At 47.8% G+C, this 26,408-nt stretch overlaps 2 non-coding genes across 2 annotated transcripts; one reads left to right on the top strand and one right to left on the bottom strand.

Annotated features, from left to right (window-relative positions):
- Positions 1-16,414: 16,414 nt before the first annotated feature.
- TRNAV-AAC (transfer RNA valine (anticodon AAC)) lies at positions 16,415-16,487 on the bottom strand. The gene has a single exon. It is a non-coding gene; the product is annotated as a tRNA-Val (tRNA).
- A 1,512-nt stretch (positions 16,488-17,999) lies between these two features.
- On the top strand, positions 18,000-18,072 carry TRNAK-UUU (transfer RNA lysine (anticodon UUU)). Its single transcript has one exon. It is a non-coding gene; the product is annotated as a tRNA-Lys (tRNA).
- The last annotated feature ends 8,336 nt before the right edge of the window (positions 18,073-26,408 follow it).

Below are 26,408 nucleotides of genomic sequence, written 5' to 3'. Positions count from 1 at the left end.
TTAACCCATGAGCGTGCACACTATATTTTGGATAGATTCCAATAATCCATTTAACATGAGTATCTATTATAACTAACTGGGCATGTTACCATATTCTACAATGGCCTCTATTTTACATTAGATACGAGGGCTGTAGGGTGGATTCCTTCCCTTTTGCTATTGTTATCAGTTGGAGGGGTTTTGTTTTTTTTAAACAGCGTTTCCTTATATATCCAGGATGGTGCTCACACTGAACGTTGAGAGTAGAAACCGAGCAATGTACACACTTTATTCTTCATATATCAATTTGATAGTTGTGGGGCCTGAACCCCAATAATCACCCGAATGCCCATATTTCAAACACCCCAATTTTCACCCAATTAATTTGGCTCCAGAATCTCCAATAGATCTAGCCGTTAGAGACTACGCTCCTCATGGAGAATATACATTTCAGCCGAATAAAACAAAATAAACAAGGAAGCATTATTAACGAGTTCTAAGTAAAAAATGAGGCAAAAATAGATTTATTACATAATTATTAGTAAATACAGTACAGGGAAAACTGCATGAATTGCCTTGAAGGCCCAATTGCACTAATACAGAGTCATACAACTTAACACCACTTAGACAAATCTAAGGAAAATCCCAAGTCAAACACATAAAGAGGGCTGAGACCAGCCCCATAAGAAAATCTAAGTCAAAATGACATCAAAAATGAAAAATCTCCCCAGCAGCAACAGTCCTAGAGACAACTACAAAAATGTCCACCCAGGATCCAAAAGCCCACGAGTTTCTCTGCACAAATCACACATTCATTACTAGATTCTGTACATTCAGCTTGGGATGGTCATGGTTTGGCCACTCTGTCAAATCAGGAGCAGCTGCGCTGTATTTTAACCCTTTAGGATTCACCCATTTCTTAAGGTAAGAGGAATCTTCCACCTGCTCTCTCAGCACCTGCACTCCGGGAATGTTCAGCACAGAATGAAACATTCCTTAAACAATGGGTCATACCATTAGCAGCCTTCACCGGACTTCCAGCCAAAGCCCTTGGATATGACACTTTGGGTACATGATGGAAACTTCATTCACAACACACACTTCCTAACACAACTGTTCGTCTTTGAGTCCGTGACGTCATTCTTCGGATGCTCTGCGGAAACGAGAGGAAAGATGGTTTGCAGCAGGACTCTGATCCGGAGGAGGGGTGAACAGGAGCAAGATGAGCTGACACCAGGAACGTCATCCATATTAACATAAATGGAAGAACGTCTCACGCGAAAATGTGGATAACTTCTTCACGCTATTAATTATACTTCAAAGTGACTCAGTAAATGTGTTTTAAGTGCATCATTAATTCATCAATTAGGACTCTATGCTCACTAAAACCATCAAATTTCAAATGCAATCTTTACCCAATTTTACACATTTGCACATTACAAAAAAGCTACTACAACCCCCTGATTATTTTTTTTATTAATCACTTAACCCCATTTGACCTATTTAAAACTGCTGCAAGTCTCTGTATGTACACATTGCTGCTATCGTTGTGAACCGGGGTCCACCCCATAATATTGATATTGAATTGGGGATAATCGCTAGGGTGGATCTCCTGCTGACAGTGTTTTGGCACTGCAGGAGGATGCTGGGAGGGAAAGTATTATTTTTCTCATGTGTACGTACTGCTAATGTCCTTTTAACATCATTGAGCCTTGTACTGCCAGTGATATTTCTAAATGTGATTTAGGCTCGGATTTACATGATGTTCATGTTGTGTTAACTAATGTGTGTGCTTAATACAAACTTTATTTGCATACACCTTGTGTGAAGTCTCTCTTGTGACACACAGCGTAATTGTTGTGTGGTAGTGCTGTGCCAATGCTTTACCCACTGCCCCTGTGATAAGCCTGGCTGCTGGGTGCCAAGGATCCCAAGTGTGAGCGCAGGTTATGCAGTGAGTGTAAACATCCAGCCCTGATGGGAGTGGAAGGTTCTGCCTGGCTGGTGCTCGTCTCAGCCACTCAGAATGTGCCCCCCTAACAGTCATCTTTGTCTGTTCCTATCAAAGTGTCAGATCCATGGGTTTTAAACAGCGTGCAAGGTTATGTTATAGAACTCTACTCTGTACCTTTTCAAACAGTGTTTCCTACTCTTCTAAAATTTTCTAAAGAAATGTCCAGTCTGATTTCCCTGGAAATAAAATTGCTACTTCTCAAACAAGCAATACAGGTTACATCTCACAACCCATCTTGGTTTTTCAGTTCTCTCTTCTTAGTTCAAAAGAAGAACAAGAAATGAGACCTGTGATCAACCTCAAATAATTCAACCAGTTTGAAATTTACCGTCATTTCAAGATGGAAATTGTTGTTCATCTCAGGGATTCTTTACTACAGCACAACTGGATGGTCCAACCGAACCTTCAGGACTTATCGTTCGGTGCCCATTCATCCAGATCACAGGAAATTTCTTCAATTCCAATGCAATCAATGAATCAATCAGAAATTTGTAGAGCGCTTACTCAGCTGTAAGGGTCTCAAGATGCTGTGGGGGGTCGGTCCTCCATGCGTCAGTCAAAGAGCCAGGTATTAAGGTCCTTCCTAAATTGGGGTAACGATCCTGACTGCCTGAGGTGAAGAGGTAAAGTGTTCCAGCTCTTTGCCGCAAGGTAGGTGAAGGATCTTCCTCCAGCCGAGGTCGTCCATATGTGCAGTACGGTGGCTAGTGCCTGTTGAATTGAGCGGAGCGGTCTGGCGGGGGAGTAGAAGGTGATGTGATGGTTGGGGTAGGTGGGTCCTAGGTCATGGAGAGTCTTGTATGCGTGGATGAGGAGTTTGAAGTTGATCCTTTTCTCGACGGGGAGCCAGTGGAGGACTCTCAGGTGTCTGGTGATGTGTTCGGGCACAGGACGTTCAGGATGAGTCTGGCGGAGGCGTTCTGGGTGTGCTGTAGTTTCTTCAAATTTTTCTAGGTGATGCCTGCGTAGAGGGCGTTGACACAGTCGAGCCTGCTGGTGACCAGGGCGTGGGTTACGGTCTAGCAGCAGTCATTTGTGATCCATTTGAAGATCTTACGGAGAAGTTTGAGTGAGTATAAACAGGAGGATGCGACAGAATTGACCTAGCGGGTCATGGTGAGAAATGAATCCAGGATGGAGCTGAGGTTGTGTGCGTGGTTTGTTGGGGTGGGAGGGGGTGCCAAGTGTTACAGGCCACCAGCAGTCATCCCAGGCCGATGGTCCCTGGATGAGGATCTCAGTCTTCTCTGAGTTGAGCTCGAGGCAGCTCTCCTTCATCCAGGTGGCGAAGTTCATACCATTGTGGAAGTTCTTGGCAGTTGTAGGGTTTTCGGTCAGAAAGAGGATCACCTGGGTTTCGTCAGCATAGTAGATGATGTTCAGTGCATGGTTGATGATGGACATGAGTGGGGCCCTTTAGATGTTGAAAAGTGTGGGTCTCAGGAAAGAGCCCTGGGACACTCTGCAGCTGATCTCTGTAGGTTCCAACAGGTATGACAGGAGGCTGACTCTCTGTGTTCTGCCAGTCAGGAAGGAGCGTATCCACTGTAGGGCCTTGCCGCGGATGCCAGCTGCGTGGAGTCTGGAGCAGAGGGTGAGATGGGAGACCATGTCGAAGGCAGCCGACACGTCCAGAAGGATGAGGGCTACTGTTTGGCCAAGGTCGAGGAGTGAGCGGATGTCATCTGTGGCGGCGAGGAGGGCGGTCTATGTGGTGTGGTTGCTCCTGAAGCCTGATTCGGAGACGTCCAGGATGTTGTTGTCCTCAATGTGTTTGTGGACCTGTGCATTGATGGGCTTTTCAATGACTTTGGCTAGGAAAGGCAGCAGAGAGATGGGGCGGTAGTTCTTGAGATCCAGGGGGTCAGCCTTGTGTTTCTTCAGGAGCGGGCGGATTTCGGCGTGCTTCCAGTCCTCAGGGTAGCTGTCTCCATGGAGCAGGTGAGAGTGTGGCAGAGCTGTGGTACGATGGAGGTGTTGGCTTTGTTGAAAATGTGGTGGGGACAGGGATCAGTAGGTGCTCCGGAGTAGATGCTGCTCATGATGGAGCGGGTCTCGTTCGTGGTGAGGGTGATCCAGCAGTGCAGGATCTGTAAAGGTTCGGATGAGCTGAGCTGGAGGGTTGTTAGTGGGCTCGGAGGTTCTTGGGGTTTCAAGCTATCGTAGATGTCCTTGATTTTTTGATGGAAGACGGTGTCTAGTCTGTTGCAGAGGTTCTGAGGTGGAGGAATGTTTTCAGCTTCTGAATGAGGTTTGGCGACCTCTTTAACCACGGTGAAGAGCTCTTTGCTATTGTGTTCAATGGTGGCAATACAGTCCTGCAGGGTGGCGTTCCTAGTGGATCTGATGAGGTGGTGGTGACATTTCATGGTGGATTTGAAGGCTGCGAGGTCCTCCGGGAACTTGCTGTTTCCTTTTTTCTAGCAGGTGCGCCTGGAGTCCTGGAGTGTGGGGGAGAACCATCTGGCCTTCTTGAGGTTGTGTTTACCTGAGGTCATTCGGAGCAGCACTAGGTTGTTGGCACATTCGGAGATCCATTGGTTGAAGTTCCGTGCAGAGATGTCTGTGGCGAGGGGAGGTGGTGACTTGCTGAGGGTTTTGGTGAGCTGCTCCTTGGTGATCTGGTTCCATTTCCTATGTGGGAAGCGGAGGGTGCAGAGGTGGACAGTAGGTGTGGTGATGTAGAAATGAATGCAGTCGTGATCGGTCCAGTGTAGCGTTGAGGTGCTGATGATGGTGATGTTGTGGCTGGCAGAGAAAATCTGGTCTGCTGTGTGTCCGGCAATGTGTTTTTGGCGAGGTGACCAGTTTCTTGAGGCTGATAGTGGCGAGGTTCTCCAGCAGGGAAATGGTGTTCACGTCATTACAGTTGTCGATGTGATAATTGGGGTCGCTGAGGAGAAAGTAGTTTGTGGAGGTGTGGGTGTGGGGAGCTATTATGTTGACGATGGAGTTGCTGAAGGCTGGGTGGGGGCCAGTTGGCCTGTAGATGAGGGTGCCGCGGAAGGTGGACTTAAGGGTGACATGGATCTGGAAATGGAGGTGCTCCATGAGGGGGGAGTTTTATTCTGCTTTGGTTGTCAGGTGGCACGTGAATTTGTGTACGATGGCCAGGCCACCACCTGGCCAAGAGGGCCAGTCTTTGCAGAGAAGTTTGTAGTCACTGGGGATGGGGATGTGTAGGAGGTTGGCCTGGTTTGTAGTGAGTACCAAGGGGTACTTACACCTTGCACCAGGTCCAGGTATCCCTTATTAGTGTAGAGGGGTGTCTAGCAGCTTAGGCTGATAGAAAATGGTAGCTTAGCAGAGCAGCTTAGGCTGAACTAGGAGACATGTGAAGCTCCTACTATACCACTGGTGTCATATGCACAATATCATAAGAAAACACAATACACAGATATACTAAAAATAAAGGTACTTTATTTTTATGACAAAATGCCAAAGTATCTCAGTGAGTACCCTCAGTATGAGGATAGCAAATATACACAAGATATATGTACACAATACCAAAATATGCAGTAATAGCAATAGAAAACAGTGCAAACAATGTATAGTCACAATAGAATGCAATGGGAGCACATAGGGATAGGGGCAACACAAACCATATACTCTAGAAGTGGAATGCGAACCACGAATGGACCCCAAACCTATGTGACCTTGTAGAGGGTCGCTGGGACTGTAAGAAAACAGTGAGGATTAGAAAAATAGCCCACCCCAAGACCCTGAAAAGTGGGTGCAAAGTGCACCTAAGTTCCCCAGAGAGCACAGAAGTAGTGATAGGGGAATTCTGCAAGAAAGACCAACACCAGCAATGCAACAACGATGGATTTCCAGACGAGAGTACCTGTGGAACAAGGGGACCAAGTCCAAGAGTCACGATCAAGTCGGGAGTGGGCAGATGCCCAGGAAATGCCAGCTGTGGGTGCAAAGAAGCTGCCACCGGATGGTAGAAGCTGAGGATTCTGCAAGAACGAAGAGGGATAGAAACTTCCCCTTTGGAGGATGGATGTCCCACGTCGTGACAAAGCTTGCAGAGGTGTTTTCGTGCAGAAAGACCACAAACAAGCCTTGCTAGCTGCAAGGGTCGCGGTAAGGGTTTTTGGATGCTGTTGTGGCCCAGGAGGGACCAGGATGTCGCCAATTGCATGAGGAGACAGAGGGGGCGTCCAGCAAGACAAAGAGCCCACTCAGAAGCAAGCAGCACCCGCAGAAGTGCTGGAACAGGCACTACGAAGTAGAGTGAACCGAAGCTCACCCGAAGTCACAAAGGAAGGTCCCACGACGCCGGAGGACAACTCAGGAGGTCGTGCACTGCAGGTTAGAGTGCCGGGGACCCAGGCTTGGCTGTGCACAAAGGAAATCCGGGAAGAGTGCACAGGAGCCGGAGCAGCTGCAAAACACGCGGTTCCCAGCAATGCAGTCTAGCGTAGGGAGGCAAGGACTTACCTTCACCAAACTTGGACTGAAGAGTCACTGGACTGTGGGAGTCACTTGGACAGAGTTGCTGAGTTCGGGGGACCTCACTCGTCGTGCTGAGAGGAGACCCAGAGGACCGGTGAAGCAGTTCTTTGGTGCCTGCGGTTGCAGGGGGAAGATTCCGTCGACCCACGGGAGATTTCTTCGGAGCTTCTAGTGCAGAGAGGAGGCAGACTACCCCCACAGCATGCACCACCAGGAAAACAGTTGAGAAGGCGGCAGGATCAGCGTTACAAGGTCGCAGTAGTCGTCTTTGCTACTTTGTTGCAGTTTTGCAGGCTTCCAGCGCGGTCAGCAGTCGATTCCTTGGCAGAAGGTGAAGAGAGAGATGCAGAGGAACTCTGATGAGCTCTTGCATTCGTTATCTAAAGAATTCCCCAAAGCAGAGACCCTAAATAGCCAGAAAAGGAGGTTTGGCTACTTAGGAGAGAGGATAGGCTAGCAACACCTGGAGGAGCCTATCAGAAGGAGTCTCTGACGTCACCTGCTGGCCCTGGCCACTCAGAGCAGTCCAGTGTGCCCGCAGCACCTCTGTTTCCAAGATGGCAGAGGTCTGGAGCACACTGGAGGAGCTCTGGGCACCTCCCAGGGGAGGTGCAGGTCAGGGGAGTGGTCACTCCCCTTTCCTTTGTCCAGTTTCGCGCCAGAGCAGGGCTGGGGGATCCCTGAAGCGGTGTAGACTGGCTTATGCAGAAATGGGCACCATCTGTGCCCAAGAAAGCATTTCCAGAGGCTGGGGGAGGCTACTCCTCCCCAGCCCTAACACCTTTTTCCAAAGGGAGAGGGTGTAACACCCTTTCTCTGAGGAAGTCCTTTGTTCTGCCTTCCTGGGCCAAGCCTGGGTGGACCCCAGGAGGGCAGAAACCTGTCTGAGGGGTTGGCAGCAGCAGCTGCAGTGAAACCCCGGGAAAGGTAGTTTGGCAGTACCCGGGTCTGTGCTAGAGACCCGTGGGATCATGGGATTGTCTCACCAGTGCCAGGATGGCATTGGGGGGGGCAATTCCATGATCTTAGACATGTTACATGGCCATATTCGGAGTTACCATTGTGAAGCTATACATAGGTAGTGACCTATGTATAGTGCACACGTGTAATGGTGTCCCCTCACTCACAAAGTCCGGGGAATTTGCCCTGAACAATGTGGGGGCACCTTGGCTAGTGCCAGGGTGCCCACACACTGAGTAACTTAGCACCCAACCTTTACCAGGTAAAGGTTAGACATATAGGTGACTTATAAGTTACTTAAGTGCAGTGTAAAATGGCTGTGAAATAACGTGGACGTTATTTCACTCAGGCTGCAGTGGCAGGCCTGTGTAAGAATTGTCAGAGCTCCCTATGGGTGGCAAAAGAAATGCTGCAGCCCATAGGGATCTCCTGGAACCCCAATACCCTGGGTACCTCAGTACCATATACTAGGGAATTATAAGGGTGTTCCAGTATGCCAATGTAAATTGGTGAAATTGGTCACTAGCCTGTTAGTGACAATTTGGAAAGAAATGAGAGAGCATAACCACTGAGGTTCTGATTAGCAGAGCCTCAGTGAGACAGTTAGTCACTACACAGGTAACACATTCAGGCACACTTATGAGCACTGGGGCCCTGCCTGGCAGGGTCCCAGTGACACATACAACTAAAACAACATATATACAGTGAAATATGGGGGTAACATACCAGGCAAGATGGTACTTTCCTACAGTATGGCGATGTCCGGTGCTTACGCTGGGTTTGTCCATGTTTCAGTGAGAATAGCGCTGTCCAGGTGGATGGAGTCTAGCAGGTCCCAGAGTTCTACGGTGTGTTTCTGGAGGGAGTGTATGTTGAGGAGGATGCAGTTGAGGCCTTGTGGGTGGGTGTTCGATGATCCTGTGGTGAAAGGGTCTGCCGATTGGTGTAGGGTGAGGGTGCGGTGGCAGTTGAAGCAGGAGAAAGGTCCCTGGGTGTCTCTCGGTGATGCGAGATGGCAGGTGGTGGATTGTCCTGTGTTCATTGCATGGAGGATCTTTGTGTTGTAATGATAGATGGTCGGAAGACCGGGGTCTGTGGCGCTGGGCGCGATCCAGGCACGGGGTAAGCATGGACGGGCGCAGACGGGCTTGCCTTTTGCTCGGCTGCCATTAACAAGGCAAGGGAGGCAGGAGGGTCCGGTCAGATGGGAGACAGAAGGGCAGGAAAGTGTTTTGCAGAGTGGGGGACGGAGCTGCAAGGGCAGCAGGGACGGAGCATGGGAGAAAGGGAAAGACGCAAAAAGTAAAAAATAGGGAAAAATGAGAAAGAAAAAGAGACAGGAACAAATATAGATGACAAAAAGCAAAAGGCACACTCAGACAGATGGCCACTAGCCCAAAAGGGATGAGGCATAGGCGGTTGCCTGCAGTTGGAGGTGAGCATCGAACTGAAAGTCAGGTACACTCTCATTCCTATTCTCAGTAGCAGCAACAGGTGGAGCTGTGCAGAGGGGAGTGAGCAGACACTGACCAGGAGGTCTGAGGAATCACCCTCTCACTGTGCAGGAGCCACCATTATAAAGGGGAGAGAGGCGGGAGGGTCCAGTCAGCTGGGAGGGGTGAGTTCAGGAAATTGCTTCACAGGGAGTGGGGGCCCAAAGGCCACGGACAGCAGCAGCAGGAAGAGAACACGGGGAGAGGGAAAGGAGCAAAAAGTAAAAAATTGAGAAAAAACAGAAAAACAAGACAGAAAAAGACACAGAAAGAAAATATAGATGACAGAAAGCAAAAGACACACCCAGACAGATGGCCACTAGGACACCAGGGATGAGGCACAGGTGGGTGCCTGTGGGTGGAGGTGGACCTCGAACTAAGAGTAAGGCAGGCTCTCATTCTGATTCGCAGCAGCAACAGTGGAGCTGCGCAGAGGGGACAAACATAATTTTTCCTCTCTCCCTTTTGGTCTTTCCTCAGCCTCGTGGTGTTTTACCAAACTGATGAAACTGGTTGTTACTTTCCTCAGAGCTCAAAGCATCAGATTGATTATCTACCCAGACAACATTCTCCTAATGGGTCAGTGTATTCATACACTTCAATCCCAAATCCAAATTAGGTGCTCTCTTCTTTTAGGTCTTGGATTTCTCATCAATGCAGAAAAGTCCATGCTAATTCCGTCAAATCAGATACAATTTTGGGGTTCCTTAATACACTCCTCCACCACCACTCTTCATCTTGCCTCTCCAAAAATGAAGACCATCAAATCAGAAATCCATCAAACTCTTTGCAAGTCCTCCATCTCTCTCAGAACTCTGGTGAGATTCAGAACAATTTCCCAGGTCCGCTTCATTATTGGGCCCTTCAAAGTTTAAAGATTTGCCACTTACACAGGGGCCTTGAGTACTCCGATTCCATCAGCTGAGATCCAGAGTCTCATTTGAAACTTAAATGGTGGATAGCCCATTTATATCCCTGGAATGGCAGGACATGTTTTGCGTCAGCCCAACATGTTGTATTAGAATCAAATGCAAGCCTGACAGGTTGGGGCAACCGTTATGAACAAATCTGGACTGGAGGTACATGGTCACGCAAGGACTCCAAATTGCACATCAGTTGTTTAGAGATGCTTGCAGGCTCCTTTGCAATCAAAAGAGCAAGATCTATTGTTCCATTATTTTCGCATGGACAACATATCTGCAGTTCGGTATATCAATCTTTAGGTGGCACAAAGTCCAAATTGCTAGCAGAACTAGCAAACCTTTATGGGAATTCTGTCTCCTCAACAGAAGTTCAGTACACCTAGAATACTTACCCAGAGATCTAAATTATGTGGCAAACTGACACTCCCAGTACCTTCAAAATTCAAGTGATTGGAAACTTCATCCTTTGGTGTTCAAGTCTTTACTTTGCAAATGGAGCCTATCCATAGAGATCTTTTCACCTCCAGATTGAACCACCAACTTCCTAAATTCTTCAGTTGGCGCTGAGATCCCTTAGCATTGGCTTCAGATGATTTTCTACAGGACTGGTCTCATTCAGTAAACTACGCCTTTCCTACTTTTTTCATGTGTTAGAAATGGGGACTGTAGTTGACAGAGGTATGCACCTTGTCCAAATAGTGACCACAATCCTAGTCAGGATAAGTCACAACATAAACTAAATTATCCCGTGCTCACCCTCCTGTAACTTGGCACAAGGCAGGCAGGCTTAACTAAGAAGGCAATGTGTAAAATATTGCTGAAAAAGCTCAAACTAAGACCACAAAAAGTACTCCACACCAGTTTAGGGAAATAGATCATATTTTCTGGATAAATTAAGACCAAAACGACAATAATCCAATATGCACAAGGCAAGATATCACTTTTTAAAATTTTAAATGATTCTCAATCCGTAAGAATCAGTGGTTGTATCCTTTTAACACTCAGTACCTGGGACGTGTCAAAAATAACGAAGCAGAGGGCCTGCGGACGAGAAGATGTATTGACAAGTAAAAGATTGCGTCAATTTTTCCAGCACAGCAAAGGTGGGGCATTGTTTCATTCCATGCTACAAGGCAACGTGCCGGTTTCCAGGAGAGCAGCCTTGGTTCCTCACTGCGATTCAGAGATATTTTGACACCCAGTGATGATGCGTTGAAAACCCAGAACGCATTGAACAGAGGCAACAGACTCTGCATCAGTCCATCAGGCGATGCAGTGATTTTTCAGCCGAAGAGCTGGCGCTGCGTCGATTCGGAAGGCGTTGCGTGAAATTTTGCAGGTGTTGCGTCCGTTTTCCAATGCGCTGGATTTTCTTCTCTTTGGGGAAGTCTTTGATACCCCTGAGACATCAGCTCAATCCAAGCCCTTGGAGAGCACTTGAGGAGGAAGGCAGAGTCCTTCCAGCAGAGTCAGGGGTCATCAGGTCAAAAAGCAGACCAGTAGTCCTTCATGCAAAGCAGTCCAGATGAGTCTTTTGTGCAGCCAGGCAGTCCCTCTGACAGAGTGCACTTGTAGGTCCAGAAGTGTCTGATTTAGTGGGGTCACAGACCAAGTATATATACCTAAAAGTGTCTTTGAGTGGAGGAAACTTCAAAGATTAGTTTAGAAGTTTCAACCCAGCCTTGTCTGCCAGGAGCCCTTTGGGGGTTATCATTCCTTTGTATGAGGGCAGACCTCTGGCCTTTGAAGTGTAAGAGAGAGCCCCTCCACTCTTCCTGCCCAGGGGAACCCATCTGTAAGCAGCTGAATGCAGATGCAGCTGAGTGTCCTGTGTTTATGTCTGTCTGGGTGGTATGCACAAGGGGAGCTGCCAACCATCACAGACCAGACATGGATTGGAAACAGGCTGTAAGGCACCGATGGCAATGAGGGCAGAGAAATGCCCACTTTCTAAAAGTGGCATTTCTAAAATTGTAATGTAAAATGCAACTTCACCAGTAAGTAGGATTTATCCCTACCATTCCAAGTGTATCAGATATGACGAGGCTACTCCTCTTAGATCAGAAATGACCACTTAAATGCATATAAGGGAATTTCTAATGCTGGCATATGAAAGGAGCAGGCATGACCATAGCGAAAAATGACTTTGGGAGTTTTTCACTATCAGGACATGTAAAACGTATAGGTACTTGTCCTGCCTTTTACTTACATAGCACCCTGCCCGCTGGGTAACTGGGGCCTACCTTAAGGGTGACATATTTATGAAAAGGGGAATTTACGGCCTGGCAAGTAGTTTTAAGTGGCAAATCAAAGTGGCAGTGACACTGCACACAAAGGCCTGGCAATGGCAGACCTGAGAGATGGTTAAGGGGCTACTTAGGTGGGTGGTGCAATCAGAGCTGCAGGCCCAGTAGTAGCATTTAATTTACTTGCCCTGGGCACATCTAGTGCACTTCACTAGGGATGTATAGGTAAATTAAATATGTCAACTGAATATGAGCCAATGTTACCAGGTTTTAGGCAGAGAGCACATGCACTTTAGCACTGGTTAGCAGTGGCAAAGTGCCCAGAGTCCTAAAGCCAACAAAAACTAGGTCAGAAAAAGAGGAGGAAGGCAAAACGTAAAGGGTGACATTCAGAGAGGGCCATTTAGCAACACAATGATAAATAGGATACTCGCTCAAGTCAGATATCAACAAGCCACCCTTTTCCTTGTGGCTCCCTTTTGGCAGTCTCAAGTTTGGTTCTCTTTGCTTCTGGAGCTGACCATAGACTTCCCAGTTCTTCTCCCGTCTTCTCCCAACCTCCTTCTATTCCTTCTGGCAGTCCTCACAATCTGGTGTTGGACACTTCCCTCTGGCTTTCAGCTTGGACACAAGCAGGTTTGCTGAATCTGAACCCTGCATTCCTCCAGAGGCTTCACAATACATTAACAAATCATGGGCCCCAGGAACGACGAAGGCTTACAAGTCAGCTTGGTCTTACTAGGACGCTGGTGTGTGGGATAATGTATCAATCCTCTTTCAGCGGATATAGCGTATGTTGTTACCTTTTTCGTAGCTGAGGTCTGCAGTGGAAAAACATACAGTACCATCAATCATCACAGATCGGCTATTTCTATCAACCATCTTTCATCAGTGGGCAACCAGTAGGAGAACACCCACTGCTCTGTCGCCTATTAAAGGGAGTAACATTTTGTAATCTTCCTACTCCAAAATACGATACTTTTAGGGTTGTGAATGTTGTTTTGAAATGTTTCTGTCATGGCCAGATAATGATGCCCTCTCTCTCAAAATCTTACAATGTTGTTGTGTCTTATTTCTATGAAACGTTTGTCAGATGTTAGAGCACTGGATATTACTTCTCTACAGTTTTCTCCTACATATTTACTTCTCACAATCCACAAACGTACAAAAACAAACCTCACTTCTGTATTTCCTGATAAGCCTAATCTCTCTGTGGCACAATGTTTGTAAGAATATGAACAGCATGCAGACAATCTCAGAACATCCTCTGACTCCCGGCTGCCCCTTTCCTCCCCGACGCTTGCTCGCTGGGTTATGTGGGTCATGTCCCTTGCGGGTATTGATGCTTCCATTTCTGGTGCCCACACTGCGAGGGGACCTATGGCTTCCAAAGCTTTTTGGGCGGGCTCCCGTTTACAGGGTATACTGCGATCGGCTGATTGGTCTAATGATTCTGTTTTCCACACTTTCTGCTGTAAACCGGTTCATACTGCATCTTCAGTAGTAATTAATATGCTTTAAAGAAGCCTAATAGGAGCCTCCAGTCTTGTCATAAAATGTAGATTTTCCTAGTAATTTATGAGAGAAAGTCTTCATTTTATTAAAGACACAGAGACAAGTATTATCTCACCGCAACTCAAACTTAACTCGTTCTCTGTTTCCCACCCTAACAGCGGGTCCTGCACAACCACAGTTGTCTATCTGAGGATCTGTCATCTGATCCTGGAGCTTCGGGCCTTTTTCTTCTTCAGCTTCAGTCTCGCCTGGACTCCAAGATTCTCCTTCATCCAGCTTGTTGGGACCTACGTTTATAAACTTTTGCCAAAGTGTATTCACGTTTTCTTGAACCATTGCTTTCAATTTTACCTTTGTTTAATATTTCTATTCAACCTCTCGCACAAGAAAAGAGGATTGTTCACAGTCAAGCTAGATGCTACACTTTGGGCTTGAATGCTATTGGTCCTTATGGTGACTGTGTTTTTTCATCCAATTGGCTACTCTTCTCGTTGCCTGATGGGATTAGTAGTTTATTCTGTTATCTTGACTGCTGCTGTGAAACCAAAGCAAGATTAGTAAGCATAATACTCGCCTCCTTGTCTTTAATAAAATTAAGACTTTCGGTCATAAGTTACTAAGAAAATCTACATTCGTAAGTAGTCCTGGAGACTTCACAATGTGTGCATTTGTAAGCAGTCCTGGAGACTACACAATGTGTGTGAATTTGTAAGCAGTGCCAGAGACTACACGCTGTGTGTGTATTTGTAATCAGTCCTAGAGACTACACAATGTGTGTGTATTTGTAATCAGTGCTGTCCCCAGAAACCCCTGCTCACAGGGAGGGGAGAGTGGCAAATTTAAATCATGGAGGACATTCCAGTTAACCAGTAACAAGTGGTTTCTTCTAGATTCATTTGCTGCAGTAGGAGATTCTTCACTTTTTATGAAGTATATTCTATGTGATTCCTGTTGCAGTGGAACTGGCTAATTGTGTCTCTAGTGATTTTTCTAGAACCATAAAATGTTGCTTAATCATTTAGGTAAGTGTCCTAGTGATCTTATGCTGCTCAGGATCCAGTAGAAACCACTTGCAACTGATGAACTGGGACTTCCAAGGAATGAAGGAAGGAGCTTGTATGACGTAAGACCAGTGCGTGCACATTATATTTAGATGCATTTATTAGAAATCCCTCCATCTCTCTTCGCTCTGCAGGTGTAACAGGCTCCATTTCTTTACCTCTATATCTCTTTTCTGAGCCTGTCTCTCACTGTCTCACACTCTCTTAACTCACTCCCAGTGACTGTATCTCTCACTCTCTCTTAACTCATTCCCAATGGCCCAGTCTCTCACCCTGTCATACTCTCCTAAGTCACTTTTGGGGCATATTTATACTCGATTTGCACCAAATTTGTGTCTTTTTTTCACTCAAATTCAGTGCAAAACTAACTCCATATTTATATTTTGACGTAAGACCTGTCTAAGGTAAAAATAATGGAGTTTGCCCCATTTTGTAGATGCGTGAACCTACCTTGCGTTAATGAGATGCGAGGTAGGCGGTACCATCTAAAAAATGGTGCAAACCCCATACCCCCATTTTTATCCCCGTGCTAAAATGACGTACGGGTGGGAAGAGGGGCTAATTAATGGTTCAAAGCTTGCTTTGCACCATTATTTAATGCCTGGGTCAGACCAGGCGTTAGGGGACCTGTGGACCCATTTCCATGGTTAAACACCATGGAATGTGTCCACAGGTGTCCTCCTCAAGCCCCAGGAACACCCCCACCCACACCAGAGGGACACCGGAGGATGGGGGACCCCATCCCAGGTAAGTAGGGTGAGTAAAGCTAGGTATTTTTCTTTTTTTATTAAAGTGCCATTGGGGGCCCAACTTGGGGTCCCCTGCATGGCACAGAGGGCAATGGCCATGCCCAGGGGACCCTGGCCCCCTCTGCTGGACGTTGGGGTGGTGTGCATGACTCCTCTCTTTTCTAAGACAGGAGTCATGTAGTATGGATGGTTTTCCATCAGAAAATTACGCTAGGCTGGTTAGAGGCATTTTTTTTGCCTCTAACAGGCCTAACGTTATTTTTGGGTGCAAAACTCCCTTCTCCTGTATACCGCCACCCCCACCCGGCTAACGTCATTTTTTTATGCTAGCCCACCCTTTGCACCGACATGCACCATTCCATAAACATGGCGCCCGGCTGGTGCTCAGGAATGGGTCAAGCCGGTGCAAAACCTTTTGATGCAAAACGGCATTAGTGCTATTTTGCATCAAAAAGTATAAATATACCCTTCAGTGCCTGAGTTTCTCAGTTTCTCACACTCTCTTAACTCACTCTCAGTGCTTGAGTCTCTCACCCTCTCTTAACTCACTCCTAGTACCTAAGTCTCTCAGTCTCTCACACCCTCTTAACTCACTCTCAGTGCTTGAGTCTCTCACCTTCTCACACTTTCATAACTCACTCCGGTGTCTAAGTCTCTCACTCTAACTCACTCCCAGTGCCTGACTTTCCCTGATGGTCCCTCAGTTGTTGTCACTTTTGCTTTAGGATTCTATGCTCAGAGTCTGGACATTTCCTGTCTGTGTTTGTGTAAAGACTGGTGCCTGCCTGTGTCAGTGCCTGCAGCATGTGCAGTGCCTGTGAGTGATGGAAGCAGCTGTCCTGCTGTCTGACTGTAAAGGGACAGAGCCCGATGTCAGTCTGTCCTTGAAGCAGCTGAATGTATAAAGACATTGTAAATAGAAATGATGTTATATGTGGGTCCTGTGGAGTCCTAGAGCGCATTAGAAGAATAAAAGGAGCAGCTGTTGTGAGTTAGAGCAGAAAAGAAAAATGTGTTTCCGCCCGGTCTCGAACCGGGGACCTTTCGCGTGTTAGGCGAACGTGATAACCACTACACTACGGAAACCCACATGGAACACAGCGAGGCAGCTTCAGCTCTGAGAAGTGGCTGGAAGGAAATGCAGTGCGGTATATCCAGTGTACTGAATTCTGCACACCCAGGAGGGCTCTCAGTACATACAACTGAATGCTGCACAGATAGGCCTCTGACTGATCACTCAGCAGTGACTGATGCACAGATGGGTCTCAGGGAAGGGATCTCTCACTGATCACTCAGCAGTGCACAGATAGGTCTCAGGGAAGGGATCTCTCACTGATCACTCAGCAGTGACTGATGCACAGATAGGTCTCAGGGAAGGGATCTATCACTGATCACTCAGCAGTGCACAGATAGGTCTCAGGGAAGGGATCTCTCACTGATCACTCAGAAGTGACTGATTTACAGATACGAGGTCTCAGGGAAGGGATCTCTCACTGATCACTCAGCAGTGACTGATGCACAGATAAGAGGTCTCATGGAAGGGATCTCTCACTGATCACTCAGCAGTGACTGATGCACATATAGGTCTCAGGGAAGGGATCTCTCACTGATCACTCAGCAGTGACTGATGCACAGATAAGAGGTCTCAGGGAAGGGATCTCTCACTGATCACTCAGCAGTGACTGATGCACAGATATGAGGTCTCAGGGAAGGGATCTCTCACTGATCACTCAGCAGTGACTGATGCACAGATAAGAGGTCTCAGGAAGGGATCTCTCACTGAGCTCCATCACTAACCAGTGTCTGCACTGCTGAGAGGTCTTCGCTCTGCACACTCACAAGTAGATTCTGTATAAACCATTTGTGACTGGTGAACTGGATTGTGCAGGGATCAAGGCTTCCTGTCGGGCGTGAGAACAATGCAATCCTGTATCACGAAGTCCCACAGTAGAGACATCAGTCTTCCCCTCACAGCTGTGACATGCTCACTGCTTCACTCTCACACGTCTCTGTGCCAGTCTCACACTCCCTCACACTCTCCACGGGGGTCTCACTCTGACGCCCACGGCAGTCACTCGGGTCTCTTCTCTCACTTGCACTGTTGGGACATCCCAGCCGCGTTTCCAGCATCAGATTGTTTCCTGTGAGGGTGAAAGGTCGCACAGTCGAGTCAAGGTGGCTTTTTAAATCCATCTGGGGCTGAAGCCCCCCGGTTTGTTCTTTCTCTGCGCGGATTCCCACACAATGTATGTGATGTGTTGCGATGACGTCACCATTGCGTCACATGTAAGTGCTCCAACGTCTAGTGATGGGGTTAATATGCAAATGAGTGGTTGTAAGACTTGAGAACCGCCCGACCTCCCACAAGAGAGGCCACGTGTGGAATGAGATCGGTGGGGCGCCAGCAGCTGTTAAAGTGGGATTCTAGGCGCTGGCTTTAGTGAGGCTGACTCTGGCTGTGTGTGTTGTGATTGGATGACAGCTCAGGTGCACCCAGGGGTAGGAGGTGGACCCCAGATATGAATAACACAGGAGCACCATGTCTGCTTACATAGGTACAGAAAGAGGGGAGGGGGGGCCCACATCAGTCAGTCGGTAGCCCGGATAGCTCAGTCGGTAGAGCATCAGACTTTTAATCTGAGGGTCTAGGGTTCAAGTCCCTATTCGGGCGGTGCAATTTTTTTTTTTTTTTTTAAACATTTACCTGTTATTAAATAGTATTAAAATGATCAATGATGTTTCCTGCTTTTCACTCTTTCATCTCTCGCTAACATTTAATCTGTTATCACTCCGGTTTCTTAAACCCAGCAGCGCCCCCTGCTGACATTATAGCAGTTTTCAGTGACGTTTCATAGTCAGACACTGGTTTGTGCCACGTGGCCCTTCCTTGCCTCCACTAACCACGGTGAGAGAGTGAGTCTGGTGCAGCCACAAGCACAGCACCAGATTACCCCCCACAGACGCCCTCAGAGTTACTCACAAACCACAGACCGCTTCCCCAGGAGACACAAGCACAGCACCAGATTACCCCCCACAGACGCCCTCAGAGTTACTCACAAACCACAGACCGCTTCCCCAGGAGACACAAGCACAGCACCAGATTACCCCCCACAGACGCCCCCCAGAGTTACTCACAAACCACAGACCGCTTCCCCAGGAGACACAAGCACAGCTCCAGATTACCCCCCCACAGACCCCTCAGAGTTACTCACAAACCACAGACCGCTTCCCCAGGAGACACAAGCACAGCACCAGATTACCCCCCACAGACGCCCTCAGAGTTACTCACAAACCACAGACCGCTTCCCCGGGAGACACAAGCACAGCTCCAGATTACCCCCCCACAGACCCCTCAGAGTTACTCACAAACCACAGACCGCTTCCCCGGGAGACACAAGCACAGCACCAGATTACCCCCCACAGGCGCCCTCAGAGTTACTCACAAACCACAGACCGCTTCCCCAGGAGACACAAGCACAGCACCAGATTACCCCCCACAGACGCCCTCAGAGTTACTCACAAACCACAGACCGCTTCCCCAGGAGACACAAGCACAGCACCAGATTACCCCCCACAGACCCCTCAGAGTTACTCACAAACCACAGACCGCTTCCCCAGGAGACACAAGCACAGCACCAGATTACCCCCCACAGACGCCCTCAGAGTTACTCACAAACCACAGACCGCTTCCCCAGGAGACACAAGCACAGCACCAGATTACCCCCCACAGACGCCCTCAGAGTTACTCACAAACCACAGACCGCTTCCCCAGGAGACACAAGCACAGCACCAGATTACCCCCCACAGACCCCTCAGAGTTACTCACAAACCACAGACCGCTTCCCCAGGAGACACAAGCACAGCACCAGATTACCCCCCACAGACGCCCTCAGAGTTACTCACAAACCACAGACCGCTTCCCCAGGAGACACAAGCACAGCACCAGATTACCCCCCACAGACGCCCTCAGAGTTACTCACAAACCACAGACCGCTTCCCCAGGAGACACAAGCACAGCACCAGATTACCCCACAGACGCCCTCAGAGTTACTCACAAACCACAGACCGCTTCCCCAGGAGACACAAGCACAGCACCAGATTACCCCCCACAGACGCCCTCAGAGTTACTCACAAACCACAGACCGCTTCCCCAGGAGACACAAGCACAGCACCAGATTACCCCCCACAGACGCCCTCAGAGTTACTCACAAACCACAGACCGCTTCCCCAGGAGACACAAGCACAGCACCAGATTACCCCCCACAGACCCCTCAGAGTTACTCACAAACCACAGACCGCTTCCCCGGGCCGCACAGATGCGGCTCTGAGCCCAGATGCAAGCAGTGGGTCCAGATGGGAGGGGGTGCAGCTCTGTGGTGTCAGGCTGTGTGTGTGGCGCTGTGGGGCTGAGCAGCAGACCCTGCCACAGCAGATGGGGCTCTGCAGCGCTTTCTCCACAGTGAGGCAACCCCGCTCGCTGCGCTGTTTGTGCAACTTTATGGTAAAACTGTCCCAAAGAATCACCAACCTCGGTGCAAGAAGAGGTGCAGGTCACCCTGGGAGCTCTGTGGCCTTGTAGACACACTCGGCTTGTGGCCTCCTCTCTCCATCGAGTCACGTGCCTGGATGACGTGTAACACCTTATAATGCTCGGTTTGGGGGACTTTATCCCATGTATGCAATGTGGGGGTCACTCGTGTAAGTGACAATTGAAAAAGTTGCTTCACAATCCTTTGTTATCACTAACATAGGTAGATTGGGCAGTGAAATAGCACAGTGTTATATGGCTGCCACTGACACCTCTTGTGATCTGCAGCTTATGATCTGCAGCTCGAGAGTTTAAATCCTGGGAAGGGTAACTCAGCTTTCCATCCTTTCAAACCTAGTACACTGAGCGTTTAAATTATAGAAACACCCGTTATTTACAGTGCTTAGAAACAGCAGGCAGAGCTGCAAAAATGAACATCTTTATTAGTGCTTGGTAATCAGTGAATCAGTGCTTAATTTGTAAATATGTAAGTGCCAGGAGACCTCTGGAGGCCACTGAACAGCCTCAGGCGTCTGTGCCTTTCTAAGGGTCCTCTCTGGCATTTTTCAGGGGGACAATAAATATGACAGACATTGGTGACATTGGGTGCACGTCAGTGCTTAATTTGAGCCGGTGGCTCCCGGTGGAGGGTCAGACAAGCATTTTTAGGGACTGGGACTTATTTTATCGCATCGGATATTTCTTAAGAGCACAAGAGAGAAAAGCACATTAAGAGGAAAGAAGGAGGAAGAGAAAGATGGAAAAGCTGTCACAGAGGGAGAAAGCAGGAACCTGCAAGAGTGAGATCAAGGAGCAGGGAGTGTCTGGTAGTGGATGAAAGAGGCATGAAGAGGGTTGAAGATTGCACACCTTGGTTTTCAGTGCACTGACATTCAATAGTGCCGGCTGCAGTCTTCTGAGCAGAGCTTTGGGCACCAGCGCTGATTATTTTACAGATTAAGTACTGGTGCACTAGCACACATACGCACACACGTGCACTCACACACACGCACACACACACACACATGCGCACACATGCACACACACACACACGCGCACACACACACACCCACGCACACACACACACACATGCACACACACGCACACACATGCACACACACATGCGCACACATGTGCGCACACACACACATGCACACACACCCACGCACACACACACACACTTACAATTTCTGTAGTTTTACCATATTTTTCGATTCTGTGCTTTGAATAATACTGAGTACTGTATTGCAGCGGTACTCAACATTTTGACTTTTGTGGACCCCAATGAATCATGACTGGAAAGACCAAGCTGCTGCGTCCCTCCTGTCTTCTTGTTTTTCCCTCGTTTTCAGCCTGCTCCTTGCCTTTTTTGAGCGCCTTCTTCTTGCTTTTCCCACATTTTCACTGCTTTCTCCTTCCGTCGCCCGTTTTTTGAGTGCCTTCCCCTTGCTCTTCTCTTATTTTCACAGCTTTCTCCCTTCTTTTCCCCATTTTTTTGACTGCCTTTTCCTTGCTTTTCTCACATTTTCACTGCTTTCTCCTTCCATCACCCCGTTTTTTGTGTGCCTTCCCCTTGCTCTTCCCTCATTTTCACTGCTTTCTCCTTTCCTTTTCCCCCTGTTGTTTTGTGTGTCTTCTCCTTGCTTTTCCCTCGTTTTCACTGCCTTCTCCTTGTTTTTTCCCCTGTTGTTTGAGTGCCTTCTCCTTTCTCTTCCATCATTTTCACTGCTTTCTCCTTGCTTTTCTGCCCGTTTTTTGAGTGCCTTCTTCTTGTTTTTCCTTTATCGCCAATTGGTGTCTGCAGCCCATTCCTGGGTTACATAACTAGGTGTAGTTAGCCATTAGACTTTGTTTATTCCTCCTAGACAGTTACTTAATAGATGGATTAGGTGTGCTTGGATGGACCACCAACTGGATGAGGGGGGCAGAGCGGGGCATAGCCCCACTTGCTATTGAATAGGCTGTGCTGTGCCTTCACACAAAGGACTTGCCACCACTGCATTGTTCATGCAGCCAGCTTGGAGCCAGAGCAGAGGAGGCAGGAGACTTCAAGATCTTCAAAAGGAAACCTGCAGATGCTTCTCCTTCTTCAAAGTGGGCACCAGATACAAATATTGGACCCTCAGACCCAACTCTTCAGATGCTTGTGAACGTGTGGATGCTACAGAAGAAGGACTGCGGTGCTGCTTTGCTGCCAGGACTGCCACTTTGCTGCCCTGCTACGCTGCTGCCTGATGCTGCTTGCTGAGAAGGAAGACTGGACCTGCACCCTTCATCTCAGGCTTAAGTGACTCCAAAGGTCAGCTGACACCTGTTTTGAGCTACAGTGACATCACAAGCTCCAAAGGCTACCTGCAAGTGCCCAGCTGACCTACTGCCTGGACCTCCAAGTAGACCTGCCTGAGCTTTGCTGGCCTCTGCAGGAGTGAATTCATGATGCCCAGGAGGTGCTCCTCAGGTCCTGGAACCTCGAAATGGCCCTAGTTGAGCTCCGCTTCAAAGAAAAGGAGAAATTCTGAAGATCTGGACTCTTCATAAACACAAACCCGTGCCACCTGCCACTGTGAAGTTCCAGTGAACCCGACTCTTCATGCCACTGCAACCGCCAGCAACGCCTGACAACTCGTGATGACCACCACCACGAAGCTCCAGCAAAGACTGTCCGTGACACCTGACAGAGTCATCGCGCTACAATGGCGACCATGCGCAACGCCCCTTTCACTGCAAATGGAATTATTTGCACTGCACCTTGAAGGTGACTCCTTCAGCTGGGTTAACCTGGCCTATCTATCCAGCCAACGCGCTCCATCGCGGTAAGCCTGAACTTGTGATTTGCACCTGGTTTTGCACGACCAGATAACTGCAAGTGGTAGTTTGCGCTTTTGGGCACTTTACTAACCTGAAATCTTTAAAATTGCATGTCTCCGGGGCTACTGATCAGACTTTTGATGTTTTGGTATCAAATAATTTAGTAAAAGTTTACTCTACTTTGCTAAATTGGTGTGAGACTTATCTGGTGTTGTGTTTTCACTTTATTATTGTTTGAAATGTTGCATAAATACTTTGAGCGTTGCCTTTAAATAAGCCTGACTGTTTATGTGCCAAGCTACCAGAGGGTTAAGCATAGATTAATTTGGGGTTTGCTTGTATTTCATCCTGGCAGAGATTGTGGGTGCTGCTTGGTTAGGGTTTCAGCCCATCCCCCAACCAGGAAACCAATTTCCAACAGATTCCATCTTCATTTTTAGTCCCCAATTTCAAATTCCTTCACATTTACAAAACATTTTAACATTTTCAATTTTACATCCAACATTCTTATTTCTATATACTTTACTATTCTGCTAACATGAATTCATTTTCCAAGCAGTTGTGGATCCCCTGAGTGGGTGTTGAGGACACCCAGGGGTCCGGTACCCCTGGAAAAGAACAGCTAGTGTCTTGAGTACAATTAATATGTCTAACACCTGACACTGACAGCACTTACAAATGGCAGAAGCGAGGGTTGAAGCACTGTATAAAAAAGTGATTCTTATTACTATTAATTATAAAATAAACTAAGGGGCGCATTCAACATGTTCTCAACGACCCCAACTAATCCATCACTAGTGTACATTTATTAATGCACTTAAACATCATGTTCAGAACCACTTGATCACTCACCTATGCAGATTTGAAAATTGTTATTAAGCATGTGTTTTATTTGTGCCCAAGGTTTCTGTCTGATGTACAACACAAACAGTTCTATGTATTTGATCCTCAGGTTTGTACCAATAATCTACAAACATTACCATGGTATCCTCCTCCTGAAAAGCAGACCCAAAAGTGTTAACCAGTTACTAAACACTAAACATAGGATGCTCCACTGTATCTGCATTCATCTGCATACTGATGGGTCTTCCTGGGGAGGAGGTTGGGAAGGGCTCACACTTACACATCAAAGGGTAGTGGTCTGAGCCACACAAATGGGGCTGATTACCTCCCGCTGATTGTCTGGAGCCGGTGCTGGGTGAAACGGGGACCTGTGCATTTTAGAGAAACCTTCTGAAGTCACCCCCGACAGCAAAGGCACATTTTGGTATAAGTTCTGGGTCTCTAAACCCCCCAAATCAGTACACTTCTGGACCTAAGACAGAACCCTGCTGGAGTGAAGGCTGCTATGCTGAAGGATTGTCACTTTGCTGTGCCTGACAGTTTCAGGGCACTGCCGTCCTGCTTTGCTGAGCTGCCATGATGCTTGCTGACCTCTGCCCTGCAGAAAAAGGACACAGAACTGCTTCCAGAGTGACCCAAGGACTTGCTGACTTGCCCCCAGTTCTACCAAAGGTCTCCAGGACATCAAAGACCTCAGAGCAACTTCATTTCAGCCTACAGCCCTCTTTTCCAGGACTTCAGAGTAGCCTCATTGCTGCCAACCGTTAGCGTTACAAGGACTTCAGAGCGGCTTCATTCCAGCCTACCACCCGCTTTGCCAGGACTTTGGAGCAGCATTGTTGAAGCCCGCCGCCTGCTTTTGCAAGGACTTTGAGGTGGACTCCTCTTAGCCTGTTGCTCGTGTTGCCAGGTAACCGAGACACGCTGCATGCGCTTGCACTTCCCCGGCTGGCAAGCTGCGCTCGGATGCAAACGTGCTTCCTGCCACAGTGCCAGCCACCTTGATACCGCCTTATCTTTAACCCACAGTTGCAGTGGTGCATTCTCTGACAGCGGAGGCCAGAGTGGCCTTAGAGCTTCTTCTGCCCTCCCTGCAGTAAAGAGCCAAACACCTTTTAAGTTTGAAATCAACAGTCGGGCTGGTACGGCCGACAAGTCCTTGCTGCGCTTTTTACAGAGGAATACACATACTCTTCTAAAATACCATAAAGGCTCTAAAACAAGCCCTGTACAAAGTGTGCTTATACTTGACAGCTTTTTAAAGTGAATGTTCATTGTATTTTAGTTTTTTTGGTCTTGATCTACTCAGATAAATAATCTCTATTTTTCATATACTGGTGTGGAGTCTTTTTCTGGTGCTTCACTGTGGTTGCTACAGGTGTGTTGCACAAATACTTTACACATTGCCTTCTAAGTTAAGCCGCCTGCTCTGTGCCAAGTTACCAGAGAGTCAGCACAGGTTAATTTAGTTTGTTTATCTGACTTAAGATGGCTAGGATTATGGTCTCTACTTGGACAGGGGTACTTCCCTCCACCAACTAGAGACCCAATAGTAGTCTGTTAGAAATTGCGTCTCTAGTTTGCAGAGGTGTGCACCCTGTCCAAGTAGGGACCACAATCCTAGTCAGGGTAAGTCACACACAACCTAAATTATCCTGCGCTCACCCTCCGGTATCTTTGCACAGAGCAGTCAAGCTTAACTTAGAAGGCAATGTGTAAAGTATTTGTGAAATAACTCATAGAGTAGCACAGTGAAAATACTACAAAAAGTACTCCACAGCAGTTTAGAAAAATAGGTAATATTTATCTGAATAAAATAAGACCAAAATGACAAAAATCCAATATGCACATGACAAGATATCATTTTTTAAAGGTTTAACTGAGTCCTTTTAACACACAGTACCTGGGATACATAAAAAATAGCGACTCAGAGTAGCAGCAGAGGAGGAGATTCGTTGACAAGTAAAGCGATGTGTGAATTTTTATGGCACAGCAAAGGTGATACATTTTGTCTTTCCATGTTGCAGGGCGCTGCGTCGGATTCCAGGAGCGCACCCTCGGTTCCTCACTGCAATGCAGGGATATACGATGTGTGGAAAACTCAGAACGCGTTGCGCAGCGGCAAGAGGCGCTGTGTCGATCTGGCAGGCGATGTGGTGATTTTTTAGTCTTGAGGCAAGCAATGCGTTGATCCGGCAGTCATTGTGTCAGATTTTGCAGGTGTTGTGTTAATTTTCCAACGCACTGGATTTTCTCTTCTTTGGTGAAGTCTTTGCTAGCCCTGAGACCTCAGAACAGGAGGCAAGCTCAATCCAAGCCCTTGTGGAGCACTGGAGGAGGAAGGCAGAGTCCTTCCAGCAGAGTCAGGGGTCAGCAGGCAGCAGGGTAACAAGCAGGTCAGCAGTCCTTCCTGCAAAGCAGTCCAGATGAGTCCTTTGGGCAGCCAGGCAGTCCCTCTGATAGAGTCTATTTGTAGGTCCAGAAGTGTCTGAGTTGGTGGGGTCACAGACTCAGTATATATCTTTAGCGCTGGTAACTGGTCAGCAGTGGTAAAGTGCAGAGAGTCCTAAAACCATCAAAAAGGAGATCAGAAAAATGGAGGAAGGCAGGCACAAAGGTTGGGGAAGACCACCCTAAGGCTGTCAGGTCTAACATGGTCTGACTACAATCATTCTGATCCGGGTGTCTACTATACTGCGGAGTCTCTCAAGGGAACTCCCTAACACCATGGACGGTTTGCAGACAAGGACAATTGAGGAGACTGACCAGGATTGTACAGATGAGGATTTGCACAGCGGAGGGTGTAGAAGGAAGTCTGTTTTCTAGGT

Source organism: Pleurodeles waltl, unplaced genomic scaffold, assembly GCF_031143425.1.
Source record: "Pleurodeles waltl isolate 20211129_DDA unplaced genomic scaffold, aPleWal1.hap1.20221129 scaffold_67, whole genome shotgun sequence".
NCBI classification, from domain to species: Eukaryota; Metazoa; Chordata; class Amphibia; order Caudata; family Salamandridae; genus Pleurodeles; species Pleurodeles waltl.
Note: the sequence above shows the minus strand (reverse complement) of the source record. Positions and strands in the feature narration are given on the sequence as shown.